Source organism: Canis lupus, chromosome 1, assembly GCF_011100685.1.
Source record: "Canis lupus familiaris isolate Mischka breed German Shepherd chromosome 1, alternate assembly UU_Cfam_GSD_1.0, whole genome shotgun sequence".
NCBI lineage: Eukaryota > Metazoa > Chordata > Mammalia > Carnivora > Canidae > Canis > Canis lupus.
The window spans coordinates 26,335,904-26,348,435 of NC_049222.1; the positions used below are offsets into that span (position 1 = coordinate 26,335,904).

At 38.0% G+C, this 12,532-nt stretch overlaps 1 long non-coding RNA gene across 2 annotated transcripts; it reads right to left on the reverse strand.

The window, feature by feature from the left end:
• Nucleotides 1-464: 464 nt before the first annotated feature.
• On the reverse strand, nucleotides 465-9,255 carry LOC111095280. 2 transcript variants are annotated; one of them, XR_005353513.1, is made up of 5 exons: nucleotides 9,105-9,255; nucleotides 8,594-8,667; nucleotides 7,152-7,244; nucleotides 6,676-6,924; nucleotides 465-587 (listed from the first exon to the last, which is right to left on the reverse strand). It is a non-coding gene; the product is annotated as an uncharacterized LOC111095280 (long non-coding RNA). The 2 variants fall into 2 exon arrangements; XR_005353512.1 differs by lacking the exon at nucleotides 6,676-6,924.
• Nucleotides 9,256-12,532: the final 3,277 nt, after the last annotated feature.

Here is a 12,532-nt window from a genome sequence, read left to right on the forward strand (position 1 = left end):
CCCAAACCATGATATATCAAAACCTATCATAGGCAAAACTAAGGAGTCAGCAATAAACTTGGAAAGCATTTTCAGAAAAATGACACAGGATTATGCCATTACATATAACTCATGCCAATTAGCAAATTTGCCAATAAGATATTGGACCAAAGTTTGAAGATAGAATTTATTGATAGGAATATAGATGTGACTAATGAATACAATAAAACATGTTTGCCTTCACTACCAAATACATTTTAACTACCTATCAACTTAAAATAAGATAGCACCATGACCCAGAGACTAGTGGGGTAGGGGATAAGGAAGGTACAGTGGGATTTCATGCATACCCAACCCTGCCCCCAGACTATCCCTCATAAAAGAGGGGTTTTGTCACCCACCCTTCCTTAGGAGTCCCTAGTCTAAGAATGATAGAAGAATTAGTCAAAGAGAAGAAAGAGACAGCACAGGTGCTATAGTATATCAGCAAGTTTATTTTATGTTGATGTTTCAATGTAGTACTGGGCCTGGAGGAATCGTTTTTTTCATCTCATCTTTTATCAGCAGGATCATGACTCTTTGCAGTAGATCCCTTTCCGACCTCAAAACTATGATGAAGAGGAAAAAAAAAAAAAAAAAAAACTAAGATGGTGAAAAAGGAGAACTTTTTTTTTTTTAATTCATGAGAGACACACACACACACAGACGCAGAGACACAGACAGAGGGAGAAGCAGGCTCCATGCAGGGAGCCCAACATGGGACTCGATCCTGAGTGTCTAGGATCACGCCCTGGGTTGAAGGCAGTGCTAAACCCCTGAGTCACCCGGGCTGCCCAGGAGAACTTTTTAAAGTCCATCAGCAATAGCCTTCCAATGCACAGTTGGTCATTTAGGAGAAAAGTAAAAAGATGTTCTTATCATTTTGTGGGCCACTTCTGTGTGTCACATTTTCTAAGCCAAAGATGATCTTTCTAGCAATGGACTTGTAAGCAAGAGAGGATGGTTAAGAAATTATCAGAGCCTTTCTGAAACAATCACTTATGATGTAAATGAAAAAATGTTGAGGGAGTCTGATACTAATATTGGTCACTTTAATTGTTTCAAGCTTTCTATAAAGCATGTAAGGTAGTAAGAGTTTTAAATTTTTTAAATATATCTTTTTGACCCCTAATTGCACTTCTAAGAATTACTCATTGAACAAGCTTTTTTTGTTTTTAAATGCCTCCTTTGTGCTGGATGTTTTACTAGGAGGTTGTGATGGAGCACTTAACAAGGCAGGCCAGGTGTTTGCTCTTACAGGACTTATATTTTCATGGGGCTGGGGGGAAAATAGACAATAAACATGTACATAAATAAACAGACAAGATATTATAGAAAGTGATACATAGAATAAGGAAAATAAATTTGTTAAAGAGTGACAGGGGATTTTCAGGGAAATTATTATTGAAGAGGTGATATATTAGAGTTGTCCAGAGAAAGAGAACCACTAGGATAGAGATCTATCAGCCATCTATCTATCTAATGATCAATTGACCTTATTTTTTTTTAAGATTTTATTTATTCATTCATGAGAGATGCAGAGGGAGAGGCAGAGACATAGGCAGAGGGAGAAGCAGCCTACCTGTGGGGAGCCCCATGCAAGCCTTGATCCTGATCCTGGACCTGAGGATCATGCCTTGAGCTGAAGGCAGACACACTCAACTGCTGAGCCACCCAGGCATACCATCATTTGACCTTCTAAGGAATTGGCTGATATGCATGTGAGGCTATCAAGTCTGAAATCTTCAGGGCAGGTGGGAGACTGAAAACCCAGGGAAAGGTTAATGTTGCAGTCTTGAGTACAGAGGCAATCTGGAGGCAAAATTCCTTTTTTTTTTTTTTTTTTTCTGGGGACCTCAGTCTTTTCTCTTAAGGCTTTCAACTAATTGGATGAAGTTCACCCATAATGAGATTTAATCTGCTTTACTCAAAATCTAAATGACTTAAATGATAATCACATCTAAAAAAATATCTTCACAGAAACATCTAGACTGATTTTTGACCAAACAACTGGGTGCTGTAATCTAGCCAAGTTGACACATCAAATTAGTCACCATAGGTGGTATTTCAGCCTGACAAGTTAATGACAAGATGTAATCAGCCAAGTGTGGTCCTAGTGGAACAGATGCAGAGATTCTAAGGTAGGAAGGAAAGTTTGGGCACAAAAACAAGACCTCTATGCTGGGGTTCCAGTTGCATGCTGGAGCCTCCTCATATTGTCTCCCAAGAGCTAAATATAGGACTCTCTTTCTAACCCCACATTCAGTGATATGATGCTAGCAGCTTGAAATCATTCAGAAAAATCAGCAAATGCCACTAAACAGGGCTTTTGATTACTCCTACTTTTTAAACATTTACTAGCATAGTACTGAAAAACGGAAAGAAAGAGGTAGACTTGGGCCTTAAATGTCATGTTAAAATATTTCTATCTCAATCTAAGTGTGAAGATTGGCACCTTTGAGTCATTCAATGAGTCAAAATGACTCTTACTATATTGATGAGGATGCTAGTGAGAAGGTGATTGAAGCAATCTAGAGAAGAGATGTTGGGGCTTGGGCTAGAGTTATGATAGGCACAAGGAGAGTGGTGGACAGGTTTGTAGGACAAGATTCAGGAGTGCCAACAGGTGGATGTAAGAAGGTGCAAGGAGAGAAGTTCAGAATGATCCTTGGGATATTGACCTAAGCAACTAGGCCCATTTTTGGTCATTTTATGAGATGGGAACACTTGGAAGGGAAAGGTTCAGCAAGGAAGTGGCAGTGTGGGGTGGGGGTAGAAATCAGTTGTAGCTTTGGGTCCATGGATGTTGAGATGCCCACTAGACTGAAATGTCTGAAGTTGTTAAGGGAGAATTTTATGTGAGTTTGGAACTCAGTGGAAAGGTCAGGGCCAGAGATTAAATTTGGGAATCATCTCTATGTAGATGCTCACTTTCTTAAGGAAATATTCCAAAATTCAGAGAAAGACTTAAAGATTGGGATAAAAGAAAGACACAAAATGTGTACACTATATGACTAAGAGAGACACAGGAGGTAATAAGTCAACATATTAACAGGTTTGCTATGATTAGTATAATTATAGGTAATTATTCTTAAGAGGTTTTTTTTCGTCTTGTTTTTTTTTTTTTTGGTCTTTAAGAAATTCACTACAACAAACAAATCATTCTTGAAACTAAACATACTCTTACTATGTTATCTAGCAATTGTATTTACCCAAATGAGTTGAAAATCCTGTCCACACAAAAACCTGCACACAGTTGTTTATTGCAGTTTTATTCATAATTGTAAAACAATTTAGAAGCAACCAATTTGTCCTTCAGTGGGTGAATGGAAAAATAAACGATGGTACATCTAGACAATAGAATATTACTAAGCACTAAAAAGAAATGAGTTATCAAGCCATAAAAAAGCATGGAGGAACCTTAAATGATATTGCCAAGTGAAAGAAGCCAAGCTAAGAAGGCTACATACTGGATAATTTCAACTATATGAATTCTAGAAAAGGCTAAACTATGGAGACAGTAAAAGGATCAGTGGTTGTCAGGAGTTAGAGGGGAGAGAAGGATGAACAGGAGGAGCATGGAGAATTTTTAGGGCAGTGAAACTACTCTATATGGTCCTATAGTGGTGAATGCAAGTCACTCTACATTTGTTCAAACCCATAGAATGTACAACACCCAGGGTGAACCCTAATGTGAGTTATGGACTTTGGTGGTAATGATAAGTCTATGTAGGTTCATTGATTGTAACAAATGTACCACTTTGCTGTGGTATTTTGATAGTAGGAAAGGTTGTATATGTGTGGGGGCAGAGAATATGTGGGAAATTTCTGTACCTTCTTAGTTTTGCTATAAACCTCAAACTGCTCTAGAAACTAAGCCTATTTTTTAAAATAAGAAGAAAGTCTTATTTTTAAATTTTTATTTTTAAAGGAATGTAAAAATATTAGATGCATTAATGATAAAATTAAAATATCAAATATAAGTAACTAAAATCACATCTAGCCATTAGTTAACTTTTCTTTGACCTAAAGAACATGCAGTTATGTAAGTATGCTATTTTTTATTTTGTTTCCCATTACTAAAATAACACATGGCTGTAACAGACAACTTAGAAAGTTAAAAGAATAGAGGGTAATAACAATTCACATATTATTGGATATTTAGTTTTGTTTGATTCTATTTAAATGGAGAATTCAGTAAAATCCAAAGTTTGTGATATATTCCTATCTTTTAATTGTAAAAACTACATGTTATTAGTCCCTTAATGGTGCATTTTTGTCAGAGGTCAAAAAAGGTTCACTGCTTTATGTGGTTTTACATCTTGTGATATAATCTGTAATATTTAGCCGCTATGATACTGCTGTAGTCTAGTGTTTCACTGGAATTTTTCATTTTCACTTCAGTGCCATAAAGCTGCAACCTTGAATTTATTGCAATATTTACATATATGGCAGCTGTTAAAACTACAGTAGTTGAAATACACTTAGGGAATAGTTACCAGGGCAAATGTGTATACACACACACACACACACACACACACACTTTCATGTAGGTCACTTATTGTAAAGTTGAATTTCTTTATTCTCGTGGCCAAAAGAAAGGGCAGATGCATTGATATTTACGTAATAAATTTACCCAGTTCCCTGATTGCATTCCTTCATTTCTTTAGTCATACCAATATTCATATGAAGAGCCTATTATGTGCCAGGCAGTGAACCAAACACAGCCATCATGGAGAAGAAACACATAAAAGAAAAACAGTATTGCCATATGGGTGTGGGACCCAGGAAATCTAACAAAAATCCCCTACCCCTGGACAAGCAGAGCAGGACTAACTCCATTTTGTGCTACACCCGCCATCTCATGTAAAACCCCCCACATGACCTGCCTATTGTTTAAGGCACTCCCTCACCCTAGGTTAGCTATTAAGCACACCCTTATCAGAAACTAGCACACATAGGAATGCGGGACCTCTGACCTTTAACCACCAAGAAATGAAAACCCCTCTTTTGCCCACCAAACCTGCGCACCAATTCTAACCAGAATAATAGGCTAGTTCAAATGGTCACTATAGGGTGAATCATAATTCAATTGGCCACCTGTGTGTGGACCGACATGACTGTGCAACTTTCTGCGTATGTTACAATCTCATTGGCCATGGACCCCTATAACACTACTATGCTTCTTAGTCTCGGGATCCAAGTCCCTGCTCCACTGCGTGGGGTATACTTGGACCCAAGCTCGAGCTTGTGATTAAACCCTTGTGTGATTACATCGGTGTCGGCTCCTTGGTGGTTTCTCGGATTCGAAATCTTGGGGACAACAATGGGCAAGAACTGCTGTAAATCCGAGTCATTTGGAATCACACGGGGGGATGGGAGTAGGTGCCCCTTGCTCTGGGTGTGAGTGGATGGATGCATTTCTCAGGCCCAGGGAATAGCATTTACACCCGTGTAGAGCTGTGAAAGGAGGAAGAACAACAGGAAATAAGCTGCAAAAAGAAGTTTGGATTAGCTTGTGATTAGTCTTGTGTACCGAGCTAAGGAATTTGGAGTTTGTATTGCAGGTCATGAGAAGTCAACAGAGGCTTCTTGGCACTGGAGACTGTCACAATCAGTTTGGCCTGGGGAGCTCATTCTGTAGCAATGTGAGGACAGATTCCACTAGAAAGAAACGTGATCAATGGGGGCTGAGTTCAATGCAAGAGATCAGGAGGGCTGCAACTCTGCCTCAAAGGATGGAGAGCAGTAAATTCATGGATCAGCAAACATAACAACAGTGAATGATTGATTAAAGGGAGAACAGGTGGGGGAGAAAGAAAATAGAGGATCAAATTTTTAAAAAGAAACTTAGTGTAAAAATCAGAGAAATTGGGAAGTAATATGAAGAGGGGTTAGAATCAAATAGATTTTTTTTAAGGATAAGAGAGATTTGAGCATGTGAATTAAGGAGGAGACCCTGGGAACAAAGAGAGTGATATGCTTTTCCAAGTTGAAATCAATGTGTTTGAAATATTTAAAGTTTGCACTTTTCTTAGTAAGAGTGGGAGAAAAAAGGGTTGACAGATCTACCTTCATATAGACTAAATAGATGCTCTGCAAGAAAGGGTAATGGGAATCTGAAGATGGCAAGAAGGAAGGTGCCCATAATGAGATAAATAACTTGCCCTTTCTCTTCTCAGACCAATAAAAGAATTTCCAGGATGAGCATAGAACTCAATCTGAAGCAGAAGAATGTGTTGGGGTCTTTTGGCTTTACAGTGAGATATGCTTGACATTGCCAAGGCAGACAAGTGCTTCCTTTGGTGTATACTTTTCAATAGTGTCATCACTTCAAGGTGATATGCAGACCTTACATAGGACCACTGACCTAAGAGTAAAGACTGTGTTCTAGTCCAGACTCCACCACTTTCAGCAAATATGACTTCCAATAAGCCACCTAACTTTTATTTTGTGAACCTCCAACCTCATTATGTATGAAATGGTGGCATGATCTCCCTGCCTACCTCACTGGGTTTTCTCAATAAGTAATAATGCTAAGAGAAGGGCATTGAGAACTGTCAGTTACCATTCAAATTCAAGATATTCACATGGTCACTGTCATTATTACCTTCACCCAACTAAGACCTTAGGACCAAAAAACCTGAGAGAACTTACCACCAATACATGACTAATTTGATTTTGCTGCTCAAGAATCTTCAACTTGAATGGTTCAGTTTTTCCAATCACTAGTCGTATATTGTGTACAGGATAAAATGGGGAAATATGAGACTTCAGGTGTAACTCTTTCCATCACCTCATAGTTCCTTCTACTCATCCAATCTTAACTCTTAACCTGATGGCCCTTGCAACCTAGGTCGATATTGCAAAGTAGATTTCATGAAAGAATTTTCAAAATTGTGTGCTCTGCTTTTCAGAGAAAAGGAAAGAGGAAAAAAAAAAATGAAGAAGCTCACATTCATACCCAAATCCCTCCCTAACAATTTTCTTAGCACCTCCTATCTGATGGATCACCCCCTTCACTTTCTCAGCTGCAGCCCCATGGCTTTCATGTCAAGCTCTTTCTTATCTCAGTACTGCTCACACCTCCCTGACCAAAAGGTAGGAAACAACAGAACATGACCAATTCCTACCTTCCTTGCCTGGCTTCACAACATCTGATCATCAGCAGATATAAAATGTACTTGTATGTTTCTTCTCTGTCCACTTTCATGTCACCGTAAGCTCTGTAACAATAAGACTTTGTCTTATTTACCATTGTAACCCCTAGCCTGATACATGAAGGGCATTGCTGAATAAATGAATGAATGCAGCCGTGAAATGGATGTATCAGTTTCAAATATCCTGAGTCTTTGGGAGGATTTTAAAAATTAAAAATATAAAGTAGTATAGGGACTGTTGCTCACGGTTAAAAAAAGAAATAAAGAATGCAAAATTCAGGCAATGGATGGGCTTTGAAGAGAGACCACTAGGGGCAGGGCGAGCAAAATAAAGAGCTAGCATAACAGGTAAAACAGTAGGGTCCATTTGGGCCAACTTATCTCCAATCACCTAGGATTTTTCCAGTTTTAAGACTAGAAATCTTAAAAAATCTCTCATCCCATGCAACACTTTGCCCAAGGCAAATTCGGACAGTTCATCACCTTGGCTTTTAAGAGGCCCTCATGAATTTGAATTCTCTATTCACATCTATTACCAATATGACTTGGGGCAAGATATACTTACTCTCTCTGATTTTGGTTTCTCATTTGTAAACATTCATAATTGGGAATGGAAATATCTGGGTCAAAGTTTATAGGGATTTCTTAAAAAGGAATATATAGAAAATACTTTAAACATTTCCTGGTACAGAATGATTGCTGATAAACAGCAAAGGGTATTGTTAATTAAAGTGCCTGGCTTATAATTGGTTTCAATAAATGACAGCTTAACGATGAGGGAGGATGCTAATTCTGGACTATTTTTTGTGACTTGGACAATGAATTTTTTTTAAAGATTTTATTTCTTTATTTGAGAGAGGGACTGTGTGTGTGCAAGTGGGGGGAGGGGCAGAAGCAGAGTTCCTGCTGAGCAGGGAGCCCTCCCCTTGGGACTCAATCCCAGGACCCTGAGATTATGACCTGAGCCAAAGGCAGATGCTTAATGAATTGAGCCACCCAGACTCCCCAGTGACTTTTCATAACAGAATTGTAATATCTCTAAAGGCTTAATAAGGAATGTTTTGTGGCACACTTTTAATATTAAATTTGCCATTCTGTTTGCTGAGCTTTATCATCATTTATTCATTTAGAAGGAAAGATTTTTTTGGTCATAGTCTTTGTTATTTTTTTTAAGACTATGTAATGCATTAACAAAATAAAAAGTAAAAATTACAAGAACATTTATAAAATTTCAGGCATTTTAAAACATTACTTAAATATTTTGTATCTGTCAGTACAAATAATTTACTCAAAGTCATTCAAATAAGATTGGTATAAGCTGGGAATACTATATTTTAGGAAGGCATAACTCTTCTCATCAACAAAAACAAATGTTCCAACTAGTTTTATGAAATAAAAGTTTTTCAAATACTCACTTGGAGTTGATTTGGGAGGGGGGAGTTCTCTTGTCTATTTCTGTTAATGCCCACATGAGTTTTACTAGTTGCAACTGAAATCACAAAAACCAGATCTTGATGCTTAGCTGGCAAAAAGCCAGGTAATGAAATTAATAACATATGCTGAAGAACCCATTTGTAACAATTTTTCCATTAAAAAAAAAAATGAGGCAGCTCAAAGTTATAGACAGGGCTTTTTCCCCCTGCCCCTGCCCCTGCCCCTTTATTTTCTTTTGCCTTTAATATGTCTGAATATTGAAGCCAATGGTTCTTAGTTACTTTCACAATCCACATGACTTGAACATTAAGCAACCCTGTAGCTGTTAGTTTATTTTTGTTGTTTTTGTAAGATTTTTTTTTTTTTTTTTTATAGATCAGAGTTGAATTATTTGAATCTCAGGCAACCACAGATTCTCTCCAATTTGCAATCAAGCCCTATGCTAGGAACACTTCTTAAGACACCCGTCTCGGTCATGTTGGCTGGTCTCACCTGTCAGCAACCTGTCATGGAAGTTTTCTGCAAGGTAACTCTCAAATCACAGAGCCCATGACCAAAGATATACACATCTCATTTAAGAGAAGATCCTCTGAAGATCTCTCTTAGGACTTCACCCTCAACTTAGGCAGATCCTCAGCAAGCTTGATAATCTAATTTTCAAACATATAATAAATTAGAGGTAACAAATTAGGAGAAAAGAAACAAAAAAACTGATAGTAGCAAAAAGCACTAACTGACAGCTAAGCATGAGTCTGGACATGTTAAAATCAGGCATTGGAAATAAAACAGTGCTATCATTAATAGAATAAGATTTTTACCAGCTTAATAGTATGGGAGAGCATCACAGAATTTCAGGAAATAGTAGGGTCTGAATTATTATTGTCTGGTGATGGTGATAGGTGTTTATTGTAGATACACCTAAGTCATAAGGAAACATGAAGTTCACTATTCACTGTTGAAGAATGGTTATGCATTTTTTCACAGGCATTAAAATAAAGATACATTGTATATGTACCTCTTTATTATAAATCAACTCATATATTATAAACATATTTGTATGATTACGTATGCATAGAACATGATCAGAAGGACACACGACAATAATGGATCTCTGAACAGGGTACTAGAGGATAAACAAGAAAAGAAGGCCTCCACTTCATATAATTCTGCTTTGCTAAAATTTTTGAAAGAAGCACATATACCTTCATAATAAATATATTCAAATATTTTCTAAGAAAGCTAAAGCATTATTACATTTTGACCTATAAACATTATTTTATCAGTCACTGTAAGCCAGTAAGATCTTGAGGGATAGGGTCAATATTCATCCTTTCAATGCACACACATTGAACCTCTGTTCTGTGCTGTATCTTTGTATGATATCTCTGTTCTATATGCTGGGAGAAAAAAATAAATGTTGCTCAGTCTCTCAAAGGACTGATAATCGGGTAAGAGGCTGAGAAAATAAGAAAAGTGTTATGTGTAGAATGGAAGAAGTAAGGACAGAAAGCCTTTAGAGCTTGAACATCATTTGGCCTTGAACATCATCAATCATGACAGTGATGCTAGGAGGCCATGGAAGCAGGGGAGCATTAGGGAATGGGTGGATAGAAAAGGGGCTTTGCCAAAGGGGTAACAGGGAGGGATGTGAAAACAAATTGCAATGATGTTAGAATGTTACAGAGGTCGGAGTCATCTGCACAGTGGCCCCTTGTGTGGGGCCTAGCTTATTATTCCATTGAAGGTAACAGTAATAAACCCAGATATCGCAAGAAAGTCCTTGACAGTGTATCAGTGGGTTCTCCTTCCACTCACTATGCTCTTTGTAGCCCTACTCCCTCTGCTATAACCAAACACTAGAGCCCTGGAAGGCAGTACCAAGTTAGTGCAAGAGATACGGAAGCATTTAATGAATGCTCTTTTAATATATACATATTTTTAGAAAGCATTGGTAACTTGTAAAGGGTTGATGTTGTAGCTCTGCCAATTATCTTGCAAATAAGACACTTAATATTGCTATCCTCATCATCAGCTAAACTCTTTTGCTTTTCAATCCAGTAATAAATAATGACAAAATTCAACTAAAGATTCTTCTGGTCTAAGAAGGCCACCATATTTGGCTAGAGGGTCTTATGTGCCTATCACCTTATTTCAAAGATAAGACAGAAACGAACTGTCAAAAGCATGCCATCATCCAGAAGTTTCTCCCTACACTGACTTCGGGAGTTGATATGGCTGTACTCTGTGTGTGTGTGGTAGGGCACAGGATGTTGGGGGAAAAAGTGATACTTATTTGAAGGTTGTTACCATAATGAGTCGTAGACCTGTTCATTTTCTCTAATTCAGAGGGGACCATATGCATTTGCTCTGTAGCACAAATTAAAAAACAGCATTTTATGAGTGCTGTCTGTTGTAGTGACAAAAGACTAAACATCACATAGCAAAGATTTTTGGAGGAAATATGCAAGAGTCACTGAGGACATATGGTTGATTTCAGCAAGAAAAATGATATGACAGGAGAAAGGAAATCAGCTGTGTTGTGGCAAGGTGAATGTACAGAAAGAACACAGAAACTGAATGACATTAAAAGTCAGTGAATTGGCCATCCCGAGGTACTTAAGGGGCACAGAAAACTAGGAGTGTGGTGAATGATGTGTCAGTGAACAGTTTATAGATACTGCATGTTACAGCAGGTAACTGAGAGCAAGAGTACCAGGGAGCAAAGAGAGAAGCTGTGCATCACAGAACAAAATAAAATGGAAAGAAGGATCTGTGGCACCAGACTTGGTGGATTGAGGTTATAAAACTCAAAATTGCTTAAATATTTCCATGAGGTCCTTAAAAATCATACTAGAATAACAAAACCTAAGTATGTTTTAAAGCTGTTGAGGAAGAAAAAGTTCATTTACTCTTAACTGGGACATTAATGTAGTGAAAATATAAGCTTGATACATCTGAGATAATAAACCAATAAGGAAGCAAATCAAGGATTCTTGTAAACCAGAAAAAAATCCAGAAACTTGTAAAGATGGGAGGAAAGCCCAAATTTTTCTGTGAGTTTGTGAGATAATAAAAAATGTATGTGTTGATCTCTGTCCCCAGTTTCTGGCACAGAACTCCTAAAATCTTCATTATTTTCTATGTGATGAGAGCACTAGGAGCATTTTTTGTTCTATTCTGTGTGGGCTCCTAGACGGGAGCTGGTCATCACAAAGACCAAGCCATGATTAGAAGCTTGGATTAGAAGCTTGGATTTCCCAGAGAGGGGAGAGGGGCTAGAAATGAAATTCATTGGTCATTCCTACATGAGGAAGCCTCCATAAGATTTTAATAGCAGGGGGTTTGGAGAGCTTCCAGATTGATAACACATCCACAGTGGGATGTTGACACCCTTCAGCTCCACAGAGACAGACCCTCCCAGGGCTTGCCCTATATGTGTCCTTATCTAGCTATTCATCTGTATCCTTTATCATATCCTGTAATGGACTGATGGATGTTAAATGTTTCCCTGAGTTCTGCAAGTTGTTCTAGGAAATTAATTGAGTACGAGGAGGAGGATCATTGGATCTATGGCCAGTTAGTCAGAAGCAGGGATATTAATCTGGCTCAAGACTGGCATCTGAAGTGAGGAACAGATAGTCTTGCAGGACTGAGATTTTAAGCCATGGATCTGACACTATCTCCAGTCAGTAATAGAATCAAGTAAAAGTGTAGGACACCTGGCTGGCATCAAAGAGAATTGCTTGTTGAGGCGGAAAATCCCCACATATTTGGTGGCCAGAAGTGTTGGAAGTAAAGTGTTCTGTGTGATTAGTAAAAGAGACTCACAGGAGAGAAACCCAGAAGGGAAAAATTGGGTTTTTCCTTACACAAATGGAAAAATGGTAGGGTTTTCCTTTCTAGAGTTTTTTCAAAGGAAT